Source organism: Capra hircus, chromosome 4 (genome assembly GCF_001704415.2).
Source record: "Capra hircus breed San Clemente chromosome 4, ASM170441v1, whole genome shotgun sequence".
In the NCBI taxonomy this organism is placed as follows: domain Eukaryota; kingdom Metazoa; phylum Chordata; class Mammalia; order Artiodactyla; family Bovidae; genus Capra; species Capra hircus.
In genome coordinates this window covers 119967838-119988806 of record NC_030811.1, presented here as the reverse complement: position 1 = coordinate 119988806, position 20969 = coordinate 119967838, and positions in this window count along the sequence as shown.

Below are 20969 nucleotides of genomic sequence, written 5' to 3'. Positions count from 1 at the left end.
CTAATATAAAGAAAAGGGCGTCCATTTTAAGCAAAGGAAGTTCTGAATTAATTTAGCAAAGCATGTCAGCTCTTTTTAAGGGTACCTTGGTCAATGTAACTGCAGAAGTACAATACAAATAAGTTGAAAATGTGAAAAGTAGAGTGAGAAACGTTTTTATAGGACAAACTATCAAGCTTCTTTAAATAGAAAGATATAAGCATTTAAAGCAGTGAAAGAAGGAAAATGATGGAAAGGAAGGAAAGAAGAAAGGAAAAAGTAAGTAAGAAATGAAGAGAGAAGGGAGATAAAATTGGGTAAAAAAATTATGCTCTTTTCCTTGTGAAAATAGCCTTATATATATTTTATTTTCAGTCTTACCAGTGAGACCAAAGTATTTTCTTAATACTTGGCACATCATCATAAGGACATTTGCATTACCTCTTTTAGAACATTTGCCTTATTAAAGACAAAATGTCTCTATATGAATAGTTAGAAATAAAATTAAATTAAAACCCAAATATATCCAGTATACCAAATGACACAGTTCTAAGTCCCATTATTTTAAATAAGTCCTTGTAAAACATTATATTTTCTTATAGGATTGGAAGCAACTTCAAGGAAAGACAACCTGTCCTCATCCAGTTGTGGGAGAGATATTTCCTGCTCACTTCTATGCCTTATCTTATAAAATGACTGCATATCTCTTCTTTGAAAATACTTATGAAATAGATGCTACGAAAAATATGATCTCATTTTTATTATTGTGTTCTTGCTCTTTGAATTAGCTTTTGATCTTTTATTTTTCTTTTCAAAGATTAAATATCAATGGACATGTGTATGCTAAGTCATTTCAGTCTTGTCCAACTCTTCATGACCCGATGGACTGTAGCTTGCCAGGTTCCACTGTCCATGGGATTCTCCAGGCAAGAATACTGCAGTGGGTTGGCATACCCACCTCCAGGGGAATCTTCCCAACCCAGGGATCTCTTAAGTCTCCTGTATTGGCAGGCAGGTTCTTTACCACCTGGGAAGCCCATCAGTGGACGTGAATTTGTGCAAATTTCAGGAGATAGTGGAGGACAGAGGAGCCTGGCATGCTACAGTCCAATGGAGTCACAGAGTCAGACACAACTTAGTAACTGAACATTGTTACAGCTGTTTAACCCTAAGATTTATAATAGAAATGTTTATATGCTTCTTTCTCAGCTTGAGTTCATGCCATTGTCTTCCTTTGGTTTTTATTTTTCCTTTTTTTCCTTTCCTTCCTTCCTTCCTTCCTTTCTTATTTTCATTGGAATTTATCCTGTGTGTGTATATAAAAAAAAAAATACTTGTTTAACTTTTGTCTTTCAAATACTGTTCCCTTATGAGTCTGTAGGCCTTTACAAATGCTTTCAGAGCCATCCATCCATTCAAGAGTTGACTGGAGAGGGGGCTCATCAAGTTCAGTGATTATAGACTAAATCATTTCTTTCTCCTAGAAAGGATTTTAGGCATTTTTGCATCTTGGGCTTAATGGGAAATCACCACACTTCACTGTCATAGGCTTGTGATAGAGTGATATTTTATATTACATTTCCATCATCTCTCCTAAGTTGGGGCTTAAGTGCCCAATGTAAACATTTTTCATTTTCTGAGTAAGTGGAAGTCACAAAATTATGTATTTTATTTATAAATAATCATTAAAGCCAATTCTGGAATAGGAAGATCACCCTTAGGAGCTGGAGGCATAAACTTCATCTCTTCATCTCTCTTGCAGAGATCTCACAGTGCTGTGGAGTGAGCACACTTTTCCATTCCTGCCCCTAAAGAGCCTCCCTCTGTGGCCTTGAACACATTCTTTGGAGAAGCTTAAGACTGAGTAAGAGAGAATATTTCAGGGTTTTGAAGAAAATTTTCATTTGTAACCTCATGCCTGCATTATTTTTCCTCATTAGGGAAAATAAGAGGAATTAAATATTAAATAATTAATATTAATTATTAATAAACATTAATATTTAAATAATAATAAAACAAACTCTTTAAATATGGAAGTAATATTGACAATTCAAAGAAGTTCTTTCAACTAAAAAAAAATAAGTGTCGAAGAGAAAGACATTAACTTCTATCAACTAAAGATGAGCTTTTTTTTCTTTTTTTTAAACTTATTTATTTATTTATTTTACTTTATTTTACTTTACAATACTGTATTGGTTTTGCCGTACATCAACATGAATCCACCACAGGTGTACACCACTGGAGTCCACGGGTGTTCCAATCCTGAACCCCTCTCCCACCAGAAGCTTTGGTAATGCTGGGTTTACCAGTATCCTCCACATTGTCAGATTTCCAAAGATTGACAGAGTCAAGGACACACAATTATGACAAAAAAATATGAATAATATACTTTTAAGACATATACACAGCATATAGTCACAAAATAAGTGAATTACAGAACCAGAATGGAACTCAGTAAGGAATGAATCTGAACCATTCTACATATGAGGGATTAGGGCTGCTAGTGATAGTCAGTTGTATCACACACACACATACACACACACACAACCAAGGCAAGGCCTTATTTCTTTAGGCTCTTAGCTCAAAAATGCTTAAAATGTAGGGCAGAGAATTAAACATTTTAAAACAAACAAACGAACAAACAAAAGTTTGTTGTCCATACTCTTGGTTCTATTTATACTGAAAAAGTGAGCACTGAAAATAAAATTCATTCCACCCAAACACTTTCCTAGGCATGAGTGCACAAGTCATTTGTATTTTCAGACTCTGAAATCTTTTGAATCTTTGAATCGAGTCTTTAAATCTTCTCTATACAACTTGTTGTTTCATATCTCATCTTATAAATGATTCTGAGAGTGAGGTTACTGATGGTCATTGGAAATGAACAGCAATATCAAAGAGCCAGATGGCCTATATAGACTCTAACTGTCCATCATACAACTGTTCATTTAAAATTTCTGCATGGCATTTCTCCCTTTATCTTTTCCTTCTGTACATGGCTAAACTATAAATTACCTAGATCTAAATTATTCTCTGGAGCTCTATGTAACTTTGGAGTTGAAGTTCATGAAGTAAGAACTCTTAATTATTCATGAGGTCATGTTAAGTCATTTTGAGAATGTAACATCTGGCCTGGTGGTGGCCCCTGGAAACAGCAAAGGAAATGTCACATTTTCTGTATTTTGTAAACCCAAAATATAATCTGCTTAGATGCCCTCTACAAACCTATGGACCCTTTTCTTTAAGATTGTGATAGTTGATGTACATTGTTATATAAATTACAGGTGTACAACAAAGTAATTTACAGTTTTAAAGCTTATACTCCACTTATAATTATTATAAACTATTGGCTATATTCCTTGTGTTGTACAGTATATCTTTGTAGCTTATTTATTCTATACATAGTATTTTTGAATTAATTAATTAGGACATGTCATGTCTTACTTGTGTCATGTGGGATCTTTCCTTCCAGTGCACTCTCTAGGTGTGGTGTGCCAACTCAGTAGTCACATTGCATGGGCTTAGTTGCTCTGTGGTATGTCGGATCTTACTTCCCAGACCAAGGGACAAACTTGTATCCCCTACATTTCAAGGTGGATTCTTAACCACTGGACCACCAGGGAAGTTTCCCAAAGTAGATTGTACTTAATCCCCCACCCCATGTGCCCCTCCCAAAACTCATTGGCTCTTATATCTACAAGTTTTTTCTGTTCTTCATTAGGAAAAAAGTTAACATGAATAGTATATGTCCATCCCATAGTAAGATATCTATGACTAGAAACCATGAGGTAAGGAAAGCTGAGGATCTTGTAACTGAATCTGCTATTTCCAGACTATTTCCTCTTATTTCAAAGTCAAAATGCAGCTTTTGAGATATTTATTAATTTTAACATATGCTTTTTATTCATTAAAAATCTTGTGAGGTTGATTAGACATGAATAACTACTTTCTAATCTATTTTTGTACAATGGGTAATTATTTGGGGAAAGAAACGCAAAATACAAGAAAACTAGCAATTTTTGGTAGAGTCTGTAATTTCCATGGTTCTTTGCCTATATTTATAAAATAAATAATAACTCATAAGGTGCTGTAGAAAATCTTTCAAGAAACAAAATAAATTTATAAACATTTAACTAGCTTTAAATTTTAAAGTATACATGTTTCCTAATTATTTACTATTGCAGACTGAGTTCAAGTTTCTCTTCAGTATTTATCACTATATCCTCAAGCAAGTGACATCCTCCCTAGATATCACCCAGTTTCCCATAAATAGGGTTTTATATCTTGGGAGGAACATAGGGGTCCCTAAACTCCAGGGCATAATCCCTGATGATCTGAGGAGGAGCTGATGTAATAATAATAGGAGTTAAGCACTCAATAAATATAATGTACTGAATCATCCCCAAATCTCCCTGCAACCTTCCACCATCTGTGGAAAAATTGGCTTCCACAAAACCAGTCCCTGATGCTAAAAATATTGAGGACCACTGTACAGTAAAGTCTCAGTAAAAGCTAATTATTACTTTATTGTCATTTACCCCTAATTTTGACTTGTGAGCCTTTTCATGAAAATCAGACTGAATGAAAAAGAAAGTCTAGTTAAATCTTACAATGAGTTGTTAGGAAGAAAGTATGGGAGTCTTCTCAGCTTCTCCAAAGGCAAGCAGTGGTAAATTATAACTGTATTTCTGAAATAAAGATCCTGAAGTCTGAGAGAAACACTGGAGTTCAAAACATCAAAGCTAAATAAAACACTGTATTCATGAGATGTGTATTAGGAGGTGCCAAGACAACAGTTCAGAGATCTAAAATCGGTTTAGCCCTGTTATTCCACAGAATTATCCTAGGGAAAGGGCTTTGGCCTGACTCCAGTACATATGAAGTTTCAGCAAACCAAACCAGATATGTTAATAGTGACTATTATTAAATCTTTATGGCAATGAACTTAATTGGAATCAGTCTAGCTGTAGTAGAAAGGGTTCAGTGAGTTAAGGGATCACTGTCATCATAATACCTCTGTGTCTTCCCAACTCAACACAAAGCCTTTTAAGGGAGTATCCCAGAAGTCCTATGATGGTTAAAGACATAGTGACCACACTGGAATGGTCTTGGTTCTTGTCAGTTGTCTCACCATAATTGTTTACAGCACATACTTTTGTTTTAAGACTAATATGACCATTCTAGCTAAAGAGGAAAATGAAGCTTTTAGATTTATATCAGCTTCAAGATCGTGACTGGGTAACTTGCAAGATACAAGGTGAAAGACTAATACTTCTTTTTTTTTTTTTTTAAGTTTTCTAATGCTTTATACATACTATTGGAGGAGGCAATGGCACCCCACTCCAGTACTCTTGCCTGGAAAATCCCATGGACAGAGGAGCCTGGTAAGCTGCAGTCCATAGGGTCACCAAGAGTCGGACACGACTGAGCGACTTCACTTTCACTTTTCACTTTCATACATTGGAGAAGGAAATGGCAGCCCACTCCAGTGTTCTTGCTTGGAGAATCCCAGGGACGGGGGAGCCTGGTGGGCTGCTGTCTATGGGGTCGCACAGAGTCGGACACGACTGAAGTGACTTAGCAGTAGCAGCAGCAGCATACATACTATATATAAATATATACATATAAGTATATATATATAAATATATATATATATTTAAGCTTTTCTACAATGCTTGATAAAGGCTTGAGAAAGAATAGTAAAAAATAAGAACAGATGGAGATATTGGAAAACAAACTAAATGAAATGGGAACACTGAATATGAAATAGAAAAAGTGAAACAATCTAGGTAAAAATAAAACATCAATATACTAGAAGCCAGTTGTTTTTAAACATGGTTGCTCATTAGGAACATATTTGGAGCTTTGGAGAAAAAAGCAATACCTGGGTATTTGTATTTTTCAAAATATTCCATGATAATTCTTATATGCATTGGGATTTTGAAAAGCATCTACAGGTTTTTCTTTTTTTTTTTTTTTCTTCTTCTTACATACATTTATTTTTCATGGAATGAATTATTAGGTTATATTGGCAACATTTACAAATTGCTCTTTTCAATCATCTTTTTTGTTTGTTTGTTTGTTTTAAGAAAGAAGGATTTTTTCCATGGGTGGTAACTATTTTGCTCCTTAAGTTAGCTCATGTGTAATAATAGGTTAATTTGTGCTTTTAAATATCTTTATTCTTTATTTTCTTTTTTTTTTTAATTTTTTATTTATTTATTTTTTTAATTTTAAAATCTTTAATTCTTACATGCGTTCCCAAACATAAACCCCCCTCCCACCTCCCTCCCCATAACATCTCTCTAGGTCATCCCCATGCAATTAAATGGAAGTCTTGGTGATATAGAATTCTATTGTTTTTCTGTTGACCAATCATGTTACAATGGTATTATATGAGTAATAGTTACATGATCACAATAGTAAAAGACGTTTATCAGTTTTAACATCAATAGGTCAAAAAATAATAATAATTACAATTGCAAGTCACAAAGGGAACATGATTAACCTAATATGAAAATATATAATTACAATATAAAATAATTACATACAACTTGAGGGGTCCAGCAGACTGATGTAGTAAGTGGAAGTGCATGTATTCACATGTTTTCATCCACCCTGCAAATCTATGTCTTTGGGTTGGTGATTTTAACCCATTTGCATTTAAGGTAATTATTGATATGTATGATCCTATTACCATTGTATTAATTGTTTTGGGTTTATTTTCGGTAGGTCTTTTCCTTCTGTGTTTCCTGCCTAGAGAAGTTCGTTTAGCATTTATTGCAAAGCTGGTTTGGTGTTGCTGAATTCTCTTAACTTTTGCTTGTCTGGAAAACCTTTGATTTCTCCATCAAATCTGAATGAGGCTTGTTGGGTAGAGTACTCTTGGTTATAGGTTCTTCCCCTTCATCACCTTGACTATGTTGTGCCATACCTTTCTGGATTGGAGAGTTTCTGTTGAGAAATCAGGTAGGAGTTCCCTTGTACATTGTCATTTTTCCCTTGTAGTTTTTTAATATTTTATTCTTGTCTTTTAATTTTTGTCAGTTTGATTACTATGCATTTTGGAGTATTCTTCCTTGGGTTTATCCTGCCTGGGATTCTCTGTGCTTTCTGGATTTGGTTGAGTATTCCTTTGCCGTGTTAGGAAGTTTTCATCTATTATCTCTTCAAATATTTTCTTGGCTCCTTTCTTTCTCCACCTTCTGAGATCCCTATAACATTAAAAAAAAAATGCATCCAGTTCTGCTTTATTGACTATGCCAAACCATTTGACTGTGTGGGTCACAAAAAACTGGAAAATTCTTAAAGAGTTGGAAATACCAGACCACTTTCTCAGACCGCCTCCTGAGAAATCTGTATGCAGGTCAAGAAGCATGGAAAAGTTGGAACCAGACATGGAACAAGAGACTGGTTCTGAATTGGGAAAGGAGTACATCAAGAATGTGTATTGTCACCCTGCTTATTTAACTAATATGCAGAGTATATCAAGCAAATTCTGGGAGGGATGAAGCACAAGCTAGAATCAAGATTTCCAGGAGAAATATCAACAACCTCAGATATTCAGATGGTGCCACCCATATGGCAGAAAGCGAAGAAGTACTGAAGTGCCTCTTGGTGAAAGTGAAAGAGGAGAGTTAAAAAGTTGGGTTAAAACTCAACATTTGAAAAACTAAAATCATGGCATCCAGTCCCATTGCTTCATGACAAATAGATGGGGAAACAATGGAAACAGTGAGAAATTTTCTTTTATTGGGCTCCAAAATCACTGCAGATGGGGACTGTGGCCATGAAATTAAAAGATGCTTCCTCCTTGGAAGAAAAGCTATGACCAACCTAGACAGCATATTAAAAAGCAGAGACATTCCTGACGAAGGTCAGTCTAGTCAAAGCTATGGTTTTTCCAGTAGTCATGAATAGATTGAGAGTTGGACTATAAAGAAAGCTGAAAGCTGATAAATTGATGCTTTTGAACTGTGGTGTTGAAGGAGACTCTTGAGAGTCCCTTGGACTGCAAAGAGATCAAAGAGTCCATCCGAAAGGAAATCAGTCCTGAATAGTCGTTGGAAGGACTGATGCTGAAGCTGAAGCTCCAATAATTTGGCCAGCTGATGAGAAGAACTGCCTCATTGGAAAAGACCCTGATACTGGGAAAGATTGAAGGCAGGAGAAGAAGGGGATGACAGAGGATGAGCTGGTTGGATGGCAAAACCAACTCAATGGACATGAGTTTGAGCAAGCTCTGGGAGTTGGTGATGGACAGGAAAGCCTGGCATGCTGCAGTCCCTGGAGTCACAAGGATTCAGACACAACTGAGCAACTGAAATGATAATGAATGTTCGTGGTTTAATGTGGCCCCAGAGGTCTCTTGTTGTTCAGTTGCTAAGTTGTGTCTGACTCTCTGTGACCCCCCACCCCCCGACAACCCAGGAACTGCAGCACATCAGACTTCCCTGTCCTTCACTATCAAACTCAAGTCCATTGAGTCAGTGATGCCATCCAGGCATCTCATCCTCTGTGTCCCCCTTCTACTCTTGCCCTCAATTTTTCTCAGCATCATGGTCTTTTTGAATGAGTCGGCTCTTCACTTCAGGTGGCCAATGTATTGGAGCTTCTTCTTCAGCACCAGTCCTTGCAACAAATATTCAGGGTTGATTTCCTTTATGACTGGCTGGTTTGACTTTCTTGCTGTCCAAGGAACTCTCAAGAGACTTTTCTAGCACTACAGGTCTCTTAGGCTATCTTTTTTTTTTCCCATTTTTTTTCTATATTCTGTTTTGTGGCGGTGATTTCCATCATTCTGTCCTCCAGGTCACTTATTTGTTCTTCTGCCTCAGTTATTCTGCTATTGATTCTTTCTAGTGTAATCATTCATCTATATTTGTTTTTTAGGTCTTTGGTAAATATTTCTTGCATCTTCTCCATTCTATTTTTGAAATCCTGTATCATATTCACTATCATTATTCTGAATTCACTTTCTGTATTTTTCTTTTTTTCCCAGCCACAGTGGGATTGTGGTTCTTCTTGTTTCTTCTGTCTGCCCTCTGATGGATGAGGCTAAGAGCCTTCTGTAAACTTCTTGATGGGAGGGACAGGGTAGGAAAAACTGGCTCTTGCTTTGGTGGACAGGGCCTTTCTTAGTAAAGCTTTGCTCTAATTATCTTCTGATGGATGGGGTTGTGCTCCCTCTCTGTTCATTATCTGGCTTTAGATGGACCCAGCCCTGGGATCCATAGGATCTTTAGTAGGGTTAATGGTGAATTCCAAGAGTACTTATACCAGAGGAGATCCTCCATGACTGCTGCTCCCAGTGCCCTCATCCCTGTGCTGAGTCTCTGACAAACCATGCCTCCACAGGAGACCCTGGAACACTAGCAGGTAGATTTGGTTCAGTCTCCTATAGGGTTACTACTCCTTTTCTCTGGGTCTTGGTACATGTAAGATTTTGTCTGTGCTCTCAAATTTGGAGCCTCCGTTTCCCCAAGTCCTGCAGAAGTCCTATAAACAAATCACATTGGCTTTCAGACTCCCTGGAGATTCCTGGTCTATTTGATGGATTCTCAGATTGGGAAGCTTGACATGGGCTCAGAATTTTCACTACTGTGGAAAACTTCTTTGGCATTATTTTTCTCCAGTGTGTGGGTCACCCACCCAGTGGGTATGGGGATTTTTTTTAAATCGTGATTTTGCCCCTCTACCATCTCACTGGGGCTTCTTTGTCTTTGAACATGGGATTCAAGTGTCCTCCTTTCGATGTTTGTTCTTAACTACTTGTGATTTTGATGCTCTCATAAGAGGAGATGAGTGCACATTCTTCTACTCTGCCATCCTGAACCAGAAAGAGACAAGGTAAGACTTATTTAAAAGGCTTGGATTTTGTAGTGAGTTGTTGTTGTTGTTGTTGTTGTTGTTGTTTTGAGGTTGGACAAAAGGAGATTTTGATTCGAAGTCAGAGTGGTATAAATCCTCAGAGTAAAAATCATCTTATATTCTTTTTGGACAGACCCATAGGCCCTGTGGGAGTAGCCCCCAATGGCTAGACTGAATCATCAATTACTCTTAATAATTGCTAAGAAAGAGCAAAAAGGCTTTGGGTTTAAAAAAATATGAGTACAGGAAACTGTTCTTTGAAAAAACACCTTGCAACTTAAGAAAGAAAGAAACAGGTAAAGGAGGTCTTTAGAATTTCCTGGAATTATGAAATGTGCATTCATGACTCCATTTTGAGAGTAGAGGGCTGTGTGTGTGTGTGTGAGCATGCATGTGTGTGCATGCATACATAAAGGGTGCACTGCAGCAGTGAAATACAGGGAAGGAATGCAACAGGGGAAAGGGTGGTAAATATAAGACTAAAGGGAAAACTGAAGCTGGCACTCATTCTTATATCCTTTTTGGCCAGATTACTATATTAAACCACATATGCTTGCCCCAGCATGCTATATTTTCCAAGGAAGAGGTACACCAACCTTCTTAATTTATTGAGGATTCAATACTTCATCTCTTAATCTCTAACTTATGATCTATCCTTATCCTCTCATCCCTTAGTTACTTCAACCTTCATTTGGATGGTGCTTTCCAAATACTGGTATCTCATACTTGTAGTTTCATACAAAATAAAAATATTGTTTACCCTACTAAAATTACCTGATTTCATTGTCTCATATGAACTATGCCATTTTCTAGAAGAGTTGTACCTTGGAAATAATAAATTCTGGCATATCATCACTTACCAAAACATTTTATTCTTTCAATCATTTTACTCCATTATCCCAACAATGTTGGTTGGTCAACTATCTTGCAAAGCTTATCCAAAATTCCTCTTCTGACCCTTCCACATGCATCATTTTCTCCAGTCTTCCCTGCCTTCCCTCTCAAACTTAGATTCAGTATGCTACCACTTTAACCAGTCTTGGCCTCAATTGTTATATAAAGACACCGATATAAACATTATGCAGGTTTCTGAGTATGTCTAGGTTAATGTTCATTAAATGTCTAGTTTAATGTTCATTCAGAAATAAGGGACCCCATGAACAGCAGCGCATCAGGCATCCCTGTCCATCACCAACTCTTGGAGTTTACTCAGACTCACGTTCATCGAGTCAGTGATGCCATCCAGCCATCTCATCCTCTGCCGTCCCCTTCTCATCCTGCCCCCAATCACTCCCAGCATCAGAGTCTTTTCCAATGAGTCAAATCTTCACATGAGGTGGCCAAAGTACTGGAGTTTCAGCTTTAGCATCATTCCTTCCAAAGGAATTCCGGGAATGATCTCCTTCAGAATGGACTGGTTGGATTTCCTTGCAGTCCAAGGGACTCTCAAGAGTCTCCTCCAACACCACAGTTCAAAAGCATCAATTCATCAGTGCTCAGCTTTCTTCACAGTCCAACTTTCACATCCATACATGACTACCGGAAAAACAATAGGCTTGACTAGATGGACCTTAGTCGGCAAAATAATGTCTCTGTTTTTGAATATGCTATCTACGTTGATCATAGCTTTCCTTCCAAGGAGTAAGTGTCTTTTAATATCATGGTTGCAGTCACCATCTGCAGTGATTTTGGAGCCCCCCAAAATAAAGTCTGACACTGTTTCCACTGTTTCCCCATCTATTTCCCATGAAGTGATGGGACCGGATGCCATGATCTTCATTTTCTGAATGTTGAGCTTTAAGCCAACTTTTTCACTCTCCTCTTTCACTTTCATCAAGAGGCTTTTTAGTTCCTCTTCACTTTCTGCCATAAGGGTGGTGTCATCTGCATATCTGAGGTAATTGATATTTCTCCCAGGAATCTTGATTCCAGCTTGTGTTTCTTCCAGCCCAGCGTTGCTCAGGATGTACTCTGCATATAAGTTAAATAAGCAGGGTGACAATATACAGGCTTGACGTACTCCTTTTCCTATTTGGAATCAGTCTGTTCTGTGTCCAGTTCTAACTGTTGCTTCCTGACCTGCATACAGATTTCTTAAGAGGCAGGTCAGGTGGTCTGGTATCCCCATCTTTTTCCAAATTTTCCACAGTTTATTGTGATCCACACAGTCAAAGGCTTTGGCATAGTCAATAAAGCAGAAATAGATGTTCTTCTGGAACTCTCTTGCTTTTACCGTGATCCAGCGGATGTTGGCAATTTGATCTCTGGTTCCTCTGCCTTTTCTAAAACCAGCTTGAACATCTGGAAGGTCATGGTTCACGTATTGTTGAAGCCTGGCTTGAAGAATTTTGAGCATTGCTTTACTAGTGTGTGAGATGAGTGCAATTGTGCAGTAGTTTGAGAATTCTTTGGCATTGCCTTTCTTTGGGATTGGAATGAAAACTGACCTTTTCCAGTCCTGTGGCCACTGCTGAGTTTTCCAAATTTGCTGGCATATTGAGTGCAGCACTTTCACAGCATCATCTTTCAGGATTTGAAATAGCTCCACTGGAATTCCATCACCTTCACTAGCTTTGTTCATAGTGATGCTTTCTAAGGCCCATTTGACTTCACATTCCAAGATGTCTGGCTCTAAATGAGTGATCACACCATCGTGATTATCCAGGTCGTGAAGATCTTTTTTATACAATTCTTCTGTGTATTCTTGCGACCTCTTCTTAATATCATCTGCTTCTGTTAGGTCCATACCATTACTGTCCTTTATCAAGCCGATCTTTTCATGAAATTTTCCCTTGGTATCTCTAATTTTCTTGAAGAGATCTCTAGTCTTTCCCATTCTGTTCTTTTCCTCTGTTTCTTTGCATTGATCGCTGAAGAAGGCTTTCTTATCTCTTCTTGCTATTCTTTGGAAGTCTGCATTCAAATGCTTATATCTTTCCTTTTCTCCTTTGCTTTTCACTTCTCTTTTCACAGCTATTTGTAAGGCCTCCTCAGACAGCTATTTTGCTTTTTTGCATTTCTTTTCCATGGAAATGGTCTTGATCCCTGTCTTCTCTACAATGTCACAAACCTCATTCCATAATTCATCAGGCACTCTATCAGATCTAAGCCCTTAAATCTATTTATCATTTCCACTGTATAATCATAAGGGATTTGATTTAAGTCATACCTGAATGGTCTAGCAGTTTTCCCTAGTTTCTTCAACTTCAGTCTGAATCTGGCAATAAGGAGTTCATTATCTGAGCCACAGTTAGCTCCCGGTCTTGTTTTTGCTGACTGTATAGAGCTTCTCCATCTTTGGCTGTGAAAAATATAATCAATCTGATTTTGGTGTTGACCATCTGGTAATGTCCATGTGTAGAGCCTTCTCTTGTGTTGTTGGCAGAGGGTGTTTGCTATGACCAGTGCGTTTTCTTGGCAAAACTCTATTAGTCTTTGCCCTGCTTCATTCTGCATTCCAAGGCCAAATTTGCCTGTTACTCCAGGTGTTTCTTGACTTCCTACTTTTGCATTCCAGTCCCCTATAATGAAAAGGACATATATTTTTGGGTGTTAGTTCTATGACGTCTTGTAGGTCTTCATAGAACTGTTCAACTTCAGCTTCTTCAGCATTACTGGTTGGGGCATAGACTTGGATTACTGTGATATTGAATGGTTTGCCTTGGAAACAAACAGAGATCATTCTGTCATTTTTGAGATTCCATCCAAGTACTGCATTTCAGACTCTTTTGTTGACCATGATGGCTACTCCATTTCTTCTGAGGGATTCCTGCCCACAGTAGTAGACATAATGGTCATCTGAGTTAAATCCACCCATTCCAGTCCATTTTAGTTCGCTGATTCCTAGAATGTTGACGATCACTCTTGTCAGCTCTTGTTTGACCACTTCCAATTTGCCTTGATTCATGGAACTGACATTCCAGGTTCCTACACAATATTGCTCTTTACAGCATCAGACCTTGTTTCTATCACCAGTCACATCCACAGCTGGGTATTGTTTTTGCTTTGGCTCCATCCCTTCTTGCTTTCTGGAGTTATTTCTCCACTGATCTCCAGTAGCATATTGGGCACCTACTGACCTGGGGAGTTCCTTGTTCGTATCCTATTATTTTGCCTTTTCATACTGTTCATGGGGTTCTCAAGGCAGGAATGGTGGTCTGAAGTGGTTTGTCATTCCCTTCTCCAGTGGACCACATTCTGTCAGACCTCTCCACCGTGACCTCCCCATCTTGGGTTGCCCCGCAGGCATGGCTTTGTTTCGTTGAGTTAGACAAGGCTGTGGTTTATTGTGATTAGTTTGACTAGTTTTCTGTGAGTATGGTTTCAGTGTTTCTGCCCTCTGATGCCCTCTTGCAACATCTATCATCTTTCTTGGATTTCTCTTACCTTGGGCTTGGGGTATCTCTTCACGGCTGCTCCAGCAAAGCACAGCTGCTGCTCCTTACCTTGGACAAAGGGTATCTCCTCTCCACCGCCCTTCCTTACCTTCAACGTGGGATAGCTCCTCTAGGCCCGCCTGTGCCAGCGCAGCCACCGCTCCTTGGACGTGGATTGCTCTTCCCGGCTGTTGCCCTGTTCTCGGACATGGGGGTCCTTCTCCTGGCCACCGACCCTGGACTAGTATGTGGGGTGGCTCCTCCAGACTGTCACCCCTGACCTCAAACGGAGGGTGGCTCCTCCCAGCCACCGCCCCTGACTTCAGACATGGGGTAGCTCCTCTCGGCAGCACTGTGTGCTGGCCGTCGCAGCCGCTTGCTCTTAATGCGCCGACCAGATCCAAGATTCCATTTAAGACATGATTTCAATAAGTTACTAAACTGGTGAACTATGGTGGAAGTTTAGGTCTCATGGCATTAGTATGTAAGGAAGCTTCTTTAAGGAGACCCAGAGAATTCTATGATCAAAGGGTTTTTGAAGTGATTTATAATTTGAAGGAACAAAGATATACATGCATTTATATTGTACATATATATAGGAGGGAAATTACAGTTGGTAGTGTTAAGCACATCTTAGATTTAATAGACACATCAGTCTGTTTAAGAATGGTAGTGCTATTTTGCTACTGTTCCTAGTAAACAGCATGAGATTTCCTACGTTGCTTTATGGGTAGCCAACACTTGACAACATCAACTTTTTTTTAGTTGTAGCTATGCTAATATTAAAATAGGAATGTGCATAAATGTGTTCTAAGAAACTTGTACAAGCATATTTACAATATCACTACTTTTAATAACTCAAAACTAGAAATAAACCAGATGTTTATCTACAGTAGAATAGATAAATTGTGTATTCATATATCAAACATCAAATAAAATTGACAAACAGCTATAAACAATAAAATTGACACACCTCATACACATATTGAGCACAAGAAGTCAGAAACAGAAGAATAATGTACTGTATTGTACTATTCAATACAATTTCAAAAAACAAAAATCAGAGCTGAAGTCAATATTGGAATTGTAGAAAGAGACTTGAAGGGGGCTGGCCATATCTGTTTTTTGTCCTGGGAACTGGTTTTGTGTGTATTCTCAGTGTGATAATTTATTGATTTAAACATTTATGTTTTCTGTAGTTCCCTTTAATGAAAAGTTAACAAGAAATTCAAAATCATTACCATTAAACTGACATCATTAAACATTCATTTTCACCAGCCTCAAACAGCTCCTCAGTGAAGCCTGTAACTCTGTTATTTTCACTGAAGTAATAGCAAATCTATTATTTTCCTAGTTGGTTTACTCCCATTCCCCACAGCTACTATTTCAGACTTTTGCCAGCTTCTTCAACCATCAGGTTCAGAGCTCCTCTTTTATGATGTGCGAACACACTACTCTCACTCCAAATATTAAATATAATCTCTCAATCATAAGAAAAGTTCACCCAATTTTCTGTCATCATACACACAATCTTCCTGCAGGATTGAAGTTAATTATTTAAAGAGGACAAATTTATTGGTAAGAATTAAGTTTTGCTCAGAGTGATAAAAGGCAAACAAATAACAACACTCTTAAGCAAGATTGAACTTCAACTCTCTGTCCTGTAGACAATGGTGAGTGGATATCAGTGGTTCAGGGCCCAGCAGGCTTTCTACTCTTGGGAGCCTCAGAAAGGCAGAATGTTCCTTTTGTCCTCACGGTTCAACAAAATCATATCTGCATTCCAGAGCAGCATAGCAGAAAGGCAAAGACACAGGGCAAATATGAGGATGGGCAGGGGACTTGTTATGGGCAATGCACATTCCTCTAGGTCTGCTTTTCCTGATTTTCTGTTCTTTACACCACATACACTCTAATGGAATCACATTATTCCCAGACCATCCTCGTAGACTCTCTCTTCCATTTGTAATAATAATTCTTATAAATTTTATTTATAAGAACTTCTATGAAGTGCAGCAAGCTCCAGTGCAACAAACCCATCTATGTGCACATGCAAAAGATGACTTATGCCCACTCTCATTCACTATTTAATGCAGTGTAATCTGGATTTTTGCCAACAAAAATCCCCTGAAATTATTTCACTGCAATGACTTTAATCTCTTTTGCAAAATAAAACTCAGACTTTTTCCATTCCTTATCTATTTTGACTTCTTAACATCATTTCATTTTGAAGACTACCGCATTTTTCACAGATGGTCTTTCCTCTTGATTTCTGAACATCTTTCTCTTGATTTCTTACCCCAAATCAAAAGATATTGAGAGTTTCCAGGGAACCATTTTTAAAGGCAATATTTGGGGTGAGGGCTGCAAGGTGCATGACTATCTTGTGCTTGACTAGTGATGAGGTGACAGGAATCTTAAATCCTCAACCTTCTGGTTCCAGCCAGTCTGGGGTCTAGTGTTTGTGCTCAGCAGACAGTCACCAGGTCTCCTACCCAAGGTTACCTGGATAGCAGTCTTCTTAGTTTCTGCAGAACAGCTCAAAGATATGCATAAGATTGTTGTTTATCCCTTGAGGAAGAACTTGGACTGTTTTATCACTGAGTATTGTTTAAGCTACCATTTGTTGTCTTGCTGGATTGCTTTGCCTTTGTTTCTGAATTCCCTCACTTCCCTAATCAGTAACTGCTTAAGGTGCTTTGGTTTCCCCAGGCAGGTAAAGAATCTGCCTGCCAATGCAGGAGACACAAAGACATGAGTTCCATTCTTGAGTCAGAAAGATCCCCTGGAGGAGGAAATGGCAACCCCCACTAGAATTCTTGCATGGGGGAATCCCATGAACAGAGGAATCTGATGGGCTACATCCATGGGGTCACAAAGAGTCAGCCACAATTGAGCAGACAGATAAGTCTACACTTTGGAGCTAAGGGAAGGCTGAAGAGACCTTTTGGTTCATACAAGAAATATCTATGAGGACCCTTCAGCGTTCTGCTTAATTTCATTTGCCAAAATCCGTTGGATCATTGAAAAAGCAAGAGAGTTACAGAAAAACATCTAATTCTGCTTTAATGACTATGCCAAGGCCTTTGACTGTGTGGATCACAATAAACTGTGGAAAATTCTGAAAGAGATGAGAATACCAGACCACCTGACATGCCTCCTGAGAAATCTGTGTTAAGATCAAGAAGCAACAGTTAGAACTGGACATGGAACAACAGACTGGTTCCAAGTCAAGAAAGGAGTACATCAAAGCTGTATATTGACACCCTGCTTATTGAACTTATATGCAAAGCACAACATGAGAAATGCTGGGCTGGATGAAGCACAAGCTAGAATCAAGATTGCCGGGAGAAATATCAATAACCTCATATATGCGGATGACACCACACTTATGGCAGAAAGTGAAGAAGAACTGAAGAGCCTCTTGATGAAAGTGAAGGAAAAGACTGAAAAAGTTGGCTTAAAACTCAACATTCAGAAAACTAAGATCATGGCATCTGGTCCCATTACTTCACGGCAAATTGATGAGGAAACAATCAGGAAACAGTGACACACTTTCTTTTCTTGGGCTCCAAATCACTGCAGATGGTGACTGCAGCCATGAAATTAAAAGACTATTGCTCCTTGGAGGGAAACATATAACAAACTTAGACAGCATATTGAAAAACAGAGGCATCACTTTGCCATCAAAGGTCCATCTAGTCAGAGCTATGGTTTTTCCAGTAGCCATGTATAGATGTTAGATTTGGACTATAAAGGAAGCTGACAACTGAGTAATCAATGCTTTTGAATTGTGGTGTTGGAGAAAACTCTTGAGAGTCCCTTGGACAGCAAGGAGATTGAACCAGTCAATCCTAAAGAATATCAGTCTTTAATATTCGTTGGAAAGACTGATGCTGAGCTGAAGCTCCAATAATTTGGCCACTTGATGCAAAGAACTGACTCATTTGAAAAGACCCTGATGCTGGGAAAGGTTGAAGGATGGATGAGAAGAGGATGACAGAGGATGAGATGGTTGGATGACATGACTGACTCAGTGGACATGAGTTTGAGTAAGCTCCAAGAGTTGGTGATGGACAGGGAAGCCTGGCATGCTGCAGTCCATGGGGTCACAAAGAGTCAGACATGACTAAGAGACTGAAATGAACTGAAATGAACCTTTTTTTCAAGGCCCCCTTTTCCACCCTGCTCAGTACTGCTAAGCACTCTGTCTTATTCCACCTTCTGTTCATTCTTTACCTAATTCTTAACAACTTCAGCTCTTTCAGTTTCATTACACTATAGGCAGCTCCCAGGACTGTAATTTTATCTAAAGTATCTCTACTGAGATCTAGGATTACCTGATTATTGAAAATATCTCCCAGCATGCCAAATTCACATCTTTTTCCCATATCTGTACTTATTTTGTTTTCTAAGTCAGGAATGGCCTAATACTGTAAATCATTCTGCAATTAAAAGATCTCCAAGTCATCTTGCTTTTTTCTTTCTCTTTCCCTTTGTTCACTGAACTACAAGGGCTGCTGATTTACCTGCTTAAATTACTCGAATTTTTATTCTTAGCTTCAACACCAGGGCACTATAATTGCTTATCTGTATCACATAAACTTTCAAATGTGGTTGTCTCCTTCCACTCTTCACTACCCTGTGTCTTTTCCGCTCTGTAGTAATAAGGATTTTCTGAAAGTGCAAATCAGATATTGTCACTGTTTCAACATGATCACTGGAATAATTGCTACAGTCTTAGGATTATTTCTACTACCAGATTTCTGCCTACCACTTTAGTCTTATCTCTTGTCACTGACACATTTAAATTTTGTGTTCCTTATCCTACTTGGTGATGAACTGTGCTTTGTCAGCACACAGTATTCTCTCTCTGAACAGTATCTTCCCCACCTGGACCCCTGACATTCCTAGTCCTCACCCCTTGCCTGTGACTCCAAATCAACATAAAACTAATGCACTCCAGATCCTTTCATACTAGTATACTCTTGTCCTATGATTCTTAATCACTCTATTTTTCTTATAAAACTTATCATACTGTTTGGCAATTGCTTCTTTAAAATTTTGTTTTTCCTGACAGGCTATTAGCTCTGTTTATGTAGAATTTGAGTTATTTTGCTCAATGTTTTTTCTTCAGTACTTAACTCGGTGTCTAACAATAAAAATGTCCCTGGGAAAGAATAACAAATACAATTCAGTAAAACATTACATACCTAGAAGCTGGATATATCTTTGTTCAATGCCTGAGATAAATAATTGCTTGTTAAATAATGAAACTAATCTAAATCGATTACCCTTACTTCAAGAGACTTTGGAAATGTGTCCACATCAGTGATTAAAAATACATGAAGAGACTGTTCTATACATCTGTGTCACTTTTGCTGTCTCGAATACAGGGTTATTGTCACCGTCTTTCTAAATTCCATATATATGTGCTGCTGCTGCTGCTATGTCACTTCAGTTTGTCTGACTCTGTGCAACCCCATAGATGGCAGCCCACCAGACTCCTCCATCCATGGGATTTTCCAGGCAAGAGTACTAGAGTGGGGTGTTGTTGCCTTCTCTGATATATATGCCTTAGTATACTGTATTTGTGTTTTTCTTTCTGGCTTATTTCACTCTGTAAGGGTGGGAGGATTTGGGAGAATGACGTTGAAACATGTATAATATCATATAAGAAATGAATCGCCAGTCCAGGTTCAAAGCAGGATACAGGATGCCTGGGGCTGGTGCACTGGGATGACCCAGAGGGATGGTATGGGGAGGGAGGTGGGAAGGGGGTTCAGGATGGGGAACACGTGTACACCCATGGAAGATTCATGTTGATGTATGGTGAAACCAATACAATATTGTAAAGTAGTTACCCTCCAATTAAAATAAATAAATTTAAATTTAAAAATATACATGAAGAGACAAAGGCACAAGGACCGCTCAATAGAGAAAATATAGTATTTGACAAGCAGTAATTTAATAATTGGACTTCTGTATGTATTAATAAAATAATGCACCTAGACATATATGGTACACTTTTCACAAAATTTATCTCAAGAAAGATGATAGACACAAATCTAGAATGCAAAGTTGTATAACTTCTGAGCCTGGCAGGCTATAGTCCATAGGACACAACTGAGTGATTGAGCATGCATGCACTGTGGCATTCCTCAGCATTTAATTCTCTGTATTATGTTGATTACAGCTGGCAAAACTTAAAGTGATGTCTGTATTACTGATCATTCTATAACTTAAAATACTGAGTAAAGTATATAAGTAAGGTTAAAAACAACTATATAACTTCTAGAAGAAAACAGGATAAAATCAACATTACTTTGGGTTTTGTGGTGATCTTTTTTTTTTTTTTTTAGATAAAATGCCAAAAACACAGTTCATTAAAGAAAAATGGTTATGTTGGAACTCATGAAACTTAAAAATATCTTCCATGTGAATGACATTGTTAAGAGAATAAATAGACAAGCTATAGACTTGAAGACAATACTTTAAAAACATATTTGATAAGGAACTTACAATATTTGATCTCAAACGTACAAAGAACTCTTAAGTATCAAGAGCAAGAAAACAACAATATTAAAATATAGCAAAATATTTGAACAGATACCTTACAAAAGAGGGGAGGGTATTCAGTGTATTGTGAAGAAGCATTCAATGTATTTGTCATTGGAGAAGTGAAAATATAAAACTAGAACACTTATTGGAATAACTAAAATCCCCAAATCTAAAAATGCCAAG